Raw genomic sequence first — 7,765 nt, forward strand, 5'->3', positions numbered from 1 at the left:
AACTATCTTGATATTCTTAAAAAGAAAATCATCATAGCTCGTAACTTACATATATATGAGAGAAAACACAAACCGACATACCTTCCTCATTCTATTTAACATATTTATATTCATTTAATGCTAAAAACATATATGCATCTGCAGAACGACATTTTCAATTTGTGTCTTCCAGTCAAATTATCAATATTGATTTATAAAACAATAATACTTAACTGACAATGTTCTACATAATACGTAAACATTTTCTAAGAGTATAGTACATGATATATTATAATAAAAATCTATTTAATTTCAGGCTTCAGGTTGTAACACTGCTGTATATAATACACACTCGATTATATAAGAGAGAGAGAGTATTGCTGAGCATTTCGTCAATATTTAGTTGCTGCAATATGATGCCCTTACCAGTTAATTTTATTGTCTGTTTTTATTTTTCAAGTTGATGTCTTCCTGTGTGCGCGCGTAAACTGAAAGCTTGTCATTACTAGTCAATATCGTCAAGCATATTTGTTCCATTATTCCATACAAATAAGGAAGGAAATATTTTTGTGTTGAATTTGTGCTCCCCCACTGCACGGTACAATGAAATAGATAAACAAACACTTATTTGAAAATAAAATTAAAGAAACTAACCTTGCATTGTTATCATTTATTCCGTCTCTTTTCATCATGCGAAATTTATTGAAGAAAAAAATTATCCACGAACTCCTTTTGTGTAGCGGATGCCGGCTGGAGTATTTTGTATCGCTTATGTCAGATAACAAAATCGCAAAAGAAACGAGAATATCTCCCAATTGCTTGAAGGCACCTGCCATTTACACATGATAAGTTATAATGTGCAAAATGACCAAGATTTTATTGCATCCAGGTTAACTATATGACGGTATCTCGCAAATAAAAATCATTAATTTAAAATACATTCACTGTGTGTGCAAATGATAATCTTTTCGCTAGCATGGGTTACAAAAGTATTATTAAAGCAAGTAATTGCTGTGTATACTATTTACCCTGTAAACATTAAATATGGTTACATGTGGCAAACAAATTGAAGCCCGGGTGACGAGTTCACACTTTTTAGCGACACGTGAGCAGGCAGCAGTCAAGCATCATCTAGTGTTACCAAGTTTTATTTAAGCTAGTATAATTGGTCCATCTGGGACAGATAAAACTCCGTTGTTGCTCAACCTGATAATGAGGTGGCTCAAATGGGACACATTTTATTTAGTAGCGCCATCCGTGGATCACCATCGATGGTATGATGTTTTTAAGGAATTTAATGAATCTTCAGCGGCTGAATACGATGTTATTGAATTTATCACAGTCAGCGATGAAGGACCGTTCGTCGAGTATCTTAACCGGGATATCAACAATCTAGAGGTTTACGTTGACGTCATGCTTGACAAACAAGCAAATCCAGCCATAATACTTTCACGGGGCAGACGTAAAAACACAGATGTCATTTACGTTACTTAGTGGTACACTCAGATTCCCAAAGTAATTAGAGATAACTGTACGTTTGTGTTTATTCTTAACGGAGTCGATACACATATCCTGCAAAATATTCATCAGACATGTTGTCCCGGCGACATGGACATAAACACATTTAAAATTTTCTTCGCATAAGATCAGAAAAATCTGCAAGGATTCATCATGTTAGGTTTACACGATCCACCAACACGTTATCGAAATGGTTTCGATAAAATCGTTTATTAAAGAAAGTCATTTGTTTTATGATGAACCAGTAAAACATGAACGAGATTATCTCTACGATATAACATTTGCAGCATGATGGTCTCGTAGATAAACTCAATGTTGAAAAAAATCAACCATGATTTTGAGATGATACAGCGGCAATGTGAAGAGGCAGCTATACTCTCGCGGTTTAGTACAGATTGATGAAATTGCTCAAGAGTGAAATGGACGAATCGAACTACAAGTTCAGCATAGAAGCAGATAGTTCAGGGTACACTTGTAATCTTTATGGTGATGTGTAGGGTGGGTTTGTTAATAACGGAATTATGGCATTATTTAACATTGCACGATATATTATTGATGGTCGGGAAATTGTGGTTTGTCATAATGATGTTGATGTTGCTACGACACTATTGGGGCTATCCCGATACAGCGATAATTAGTCATGATCAGCTGGTCCGTTTATGTTTGCAAACCATACCACTGAAGGCGCTGATGGTCGACCTTATACTTTTCGAAGACCAAAAAATCACGCTGAAGCTGCCGACGTCGACGTTGAAAATGTATACTTTGTAAATGCGAATTTTAATCTGGGATTCGCAGCACGTAAATATCAAATTGATGCTCATGGGAGATTTAGCTGTGCAATACCACTGTCATATATCTTTGGTTTCTGCAGAAATGTTAGAAAAGTTATATTTTGCGCTAAATACACTGTGGTACTTGTAACAAAATCCACGGACAACGGTGCTATCTGGCACGCTGAAAGAGTTGTTCCAGCTGCAACCATTGTACTTCATGGGAATTTGACGCTGTAAAGGGCTGCTCTATTTTATGGACCGCGGCGGTAAATCAACGCTGTCATGGTTGGCAATGACTACAGACTCGATCACGAGTACAACTCTTGGCACATTTGTATAGTAGATCGCATCTCAGCAGGGAGTTTCAGCACTACGACATGTATTTATAGCTTTTCAAGATATCCGGCGACGTGATTCTCAATTACGAAATCATATGGTATTTGACCCACTTGGGGTTAGTGAAGTTTCTTTAAGGATAAATGGACATCAAGAACCGTCTGAAGAAGTGTTGCTAGATTTGGAAACAAAGCACGTGATTATCATAGTTTGGTGATATTCATGGGGCGTGATCAGATTGTGGATTCTGGTTTGCATCTCAGTTGGATTACTCGACGTTGTATCCGATCTACTCCTTCTCGCTGAAACATCTAGGTTTGTTTAGACAGTCAGTCGTTGCTATACATTTTCGAGCTCAAGTAAGTTCACTACCAGCCGGTGTTACTGATTAGAGATCAATCGCTGTTATACTCTCAGACAAATCAATGCTGCTTAAAGGTGTTGGTAGATGAATGAGAGTTATTGATGCCCCAGTGAAAAACGTAATTACATCGCTCATGATATGTTAATGCATTCATCATACTAGTGTTACTCATTCTCCTGGTTAGATTAAAACGTTACAATAAGTATCAGAAAAGAATTCTGGAATAAAAATATTGCTGAAATCAGCACAGATCGCAGGTGGTCCAAATAAACTATCCTTGACAAGAACGTCAACTCAGTCACTTCAATTAAGCCAAACGATAAAAGACCGTAGTTAGATGGGTGCTATAATTCCACTTCTTGCAGCTATACCAGCGTTGATAGCTGCTGAGCTCCAGCTGCTGAAACAGCAGCTACACTAGGTGCTGTTGGAACTTCCGCTGGGATATCATTAAAGAAACCAACATGTCACGTACTAAAGAAATCAAAACAAAGGGCGGAGTCTAAGACTGTCAGGAACCCCTAATTCGTGGTATGGTCTAGGTCTAAGACTTCCCGGGACAATTGGCTAAACATACCTCCCATGTCCAATTTCAATTTACTTGATGCTACTAAAAGAATAAACATCAAAAACTTTAGAGGTGTTGTTATGCGCGAAGAATTACCAAAAACAACCGGACCGTGTTGACACCGGTATCATTAATCTCGTTGGAAGTTCTGGTGCAGGCACTCATTGGGTTGCATCTTCGTTTTGACCCCCGTGGAGTTGCTTTTTTATTCGTATGGGTTGGCGCCACCAAAAGAATTTTTAAAATATGTCAGTACTGGAATGCACAGCATTCCGCGATCTGGTATTCAACATTGCCAACACAGACAATAACTGATCAGCCAATACGTGGCCGGGAAGTACTCGCTGTGCTCGACGCTGTCTCAAGGTCTCTAACACCGCCACATACAGTCGTGCACAAATATACAAGTGGTCGTTTACAACAGGCATTAGTGTAATATATAATGGGAGATATTTACGGAAGATCTGCTAAAGACAAACTCAAAGATCATTTATCCAAATATTTAACTCTTAGCAAGGTCAAGAATGAACTCGCTGATCTTAAGTGTCTCGCAGATGAGGACCAAAACGAAGTATTTGTTTTTCGGGATCAGCAAGGACGGTTAAAGATGAATAATATCCCGTTGACAGATGTTATTCTGCGGGTTCCAGGTTCGACTGAAGGTAACTTGGTGGTGTTTGCTAAAACGGTCAAATTATATTCTCAGAGGAATTAATTCTAAAACTCATGGGAATGATTACTGGACGCATCAGAAGAATTGGAGATATTATGTATGGTGATCTCAACATGGGCACTAATACAATTAATAATGTGAGAGAACCAAAATCAGACAATGTTATGGCAACAAAAAATAATACGTGGACAGCAATGACACCACGGACAGAACTGAGATCAATAAATACGTTGCTAAAATCGGTGATACAATGACAGGTTCTCTCAATATGGCTAATAATAAAGTTACAGGTCTTGGAGAACCAGAATGAAACGATGACGCTGCAACGAAAAAATATGTTGACAATAGCATCATTCCAATGATGACCTCGTTAATGACAACTAATGATGGATTGACTACGTTCAGATCTGAATATACTACTCATGTAACCGCATTTGTAATTTTTCGTAGAAAACAAATTGAGCCATTAATACATTTTTGGGGAAGTCCACCAGTCATCGACATCAAACTCTCTCACCGATGGTGTAATACATACAGTAGCGTCTGGATCAGCATTATGGACACCACTCAATAAATCCATCAAACATCGCGCTGAGTTTACCTGCATATACATGTTCACAGTACTAGGCGTTACAACATTTACAATATCTACCACAATTTCACGGCGTTATCCACAAATTGGATCTTCTGGATCTATGTTAGTGATATTGGAGAAAAACGACGAGGAAACATTTGTGGTGGAACCCGAAGACACCCCCCCCCCCGTTGTATTGTTGGTGTCTTGAATTCGTCGCCAGTATACCACCTACATAACGTATTCTTCTTACATAGCAATAGCGATCTCCCCAAACGACGTTCAACGTTTCAGATATAAGTATGTTCGTGGCATACCCAACTGAAAAACATAATTGACGAGTATACAGCAAAGCAAAAAAATATCTCAGACGTGTCACTGTTATCGACATGACTGTATATTCTGCATCCACGGTCAACACTGGAATAGTAACGGTCGTATGCGCATTATCAGCCACATACGTGATAGCACCAGTGACAGGAATTGGTGTTTCGGTTGCAACAGGAATTGCTGGTATTCTTAATATCATCGCAAAAATATCTACGTACGCGGATAATAAATTACACGAATATACTAATAAATTATCAACGACGACGCGAGGATATGCCAAACTGTCTTTGTTGATATCGCCAGGTCTCAATGTTGGAGTAATATCAGATCAGGAATTCACAAAAATGAATAAGATTTACCATGTAGTGCTGGTCAAGGTAGAATCTCTCTTGTCGTCTATGAAAATAGATAGTAGATCTCCCTGACTGAAATAATAATGCCGCAAGAATTACTACAACAGATCGTCGTTAATACAACACCACTAGCAACCACGATGATATCAGCGAGCTCATCCAAACCTGAGTTTGACGTTAGCTTTCCAACTCCGATTCCAGCCAGCGAAATAGCACGAGCATAATTACGAGTGTATCATAGCTGACCAAATATTAAATCAAAGTCATTCGGTTGGTTGCAAGCAAATAATTTACTGGTATTTGCGTATACAAATAAACCAGATTGAACCCCCGATTGGCAAATTATGAGTATACCTACAGGCAATGATCAAATAGAACAGATCAACGATGATTTACAGTTCATGAAACAACGTTATCGTCCGCGATAGAAATATCAACACTTGGAAAAAGCGTCGATATATATTAGTCGTCGATCCGAACAGCATCAGGAAGAACAACCACCAGCACCAACGCAGCCTCAACGATCTGATTATACCTCAGACAAGAGCGCGTATTGGGTGCGGGGTAGTAATGTTTGATTATCGTAATCATATTTTGTGTGAATCAATGAAAGACAGCACCGGTGGCTGTAACTTCTCTGTTGGTTGTATTAGAATTAATCCGGACGGTAAATATCATTTTAGTGAAATGATTTAGAATTTTCATGGGGTCACAAGGGGTAATTCCGAAAAAAATATCAAAGCATTATTCGATTTAATTAATTTCAATCATAGAGAACGTCGCTACAACCTACGCCAGTTATTCATCCCTTATTTCAAACAATTATCCCGATGACGCACCGTAAATTATCAAGCAAATTAAATACCTGAACCAACTTGTATCGGATTTTTTAAAATTTCATCAGAGAATTATACAGGCGGTTATTGAAACCACATATGATTTTATAGATCGTGGTCTCAATATTAAATGAACACGGAAACATTTTTTCTGGAGAAATATTCGATTACAGAGGCAGATCTGCCAACATCTAAATTTCCTGGATTTAATGCCGACGACCTATATAAAAAAAAAACAGTTACTGATATCATCGATGAACATTTTCCAACGATACTAGAATCATGGATAAAAATATCCCCACCGGCAAACACCTTCAAGTACAACAATGATCCAGACGGCGGTGATCGTCATATATCACCAGGTGTTGTCAATATCACAACTACTATAGCTATGAATCTTGTATGTGATTCTATGGATGGCAGCTATCGAGTAGATCTTGAAAAATCCAGTCAAGCAGCAGGGATACATTTTATACACATTCACACCTCAAGCTCCACCTGGATTTTTGAATGTATTAATCCTGTTTATATGTGATGTCACAATCTGGTGTTGTCATGGATACATTTCAAACTTACTGACTAGAGCAGATACCTTCTTGATTTAAGAGGAAAATTTCTCACGGTAAGTCTGTATGTGAGATAATAGAGCGTCATCCTGACAAAATCAGGATTTTTAAAAAATCTGTTTATGAGTGTCAAATAATTATTTATGTGGCATTATATAATGTACCAACACAAGAGCGCTTTCATACACAACAAATATGTACTCGAAAGTGCCGTCAGAACAATCTTGACACTTCCCCACACACAAACGTTTAGTGTTAATATACTTATTTATGACTGGCGATTAAAGTTTTTTTTTATAATGCAGAAACAGATAAATGAGCTGCAGCGAGAACATATTATAGTTGTATGTGATAGAAATCAAATTCTGAATTATGCACATTCTTTCCTTAAACGGTCCTTGCGCTAAAGGAAATACTCTCTGGGTTGTAACTACTCTACTTTCCGACAAAAAGTATTAAAATAAATGTTATAATCAGAATAAAAATAAAAAATAAAATATATTTTTTCTGTTAAGTCTGAAATATTTTGGGGTTTTATACCCGTTTTTGGACTAATTATGTCATTTTCAGGGTACAAAGATCGAAAAAAATCATTCTTTTTTAGTCCGATTTCAAAAGTTTTGAGGGCAAAAACCCGACCCACTTTTCTGATTGATTCTATTAGAGAAATTAAAAAGGTCTTTGGAAAGTTTGATAACATTTAGTGGATGTTCACTGATTTTTTAAAATCAATTTTCACTGCAAATTCTTTGAATTCGGATCAATTTGCAATGATTTCTGATCAACTTTACAAAGACTTTCAATTTCTCAAATAGAATCAGAGAAAGGGGTTGGGGTTTGCCCTCAAAAGTTTCAAAATAAGTCTGAAAAACAATATAAATTGATCTGAATT

Source organism: Sinohyriopsis cumingii, chromosome 6 (assembly GCF_028554795.1).
Source record: "Sinohyriopsis cumingii isolate HCF-2022 chromosome 6, ASM2855479v2, whole genome shotgun sequence".
Classification (NCBI taxonomy): Eukaryota; Metazoa; Mollusca; class Bivalvia; order Unionida; family Unionidae; genus Sinohyriopsis; species Sinohyriopsis cumingii.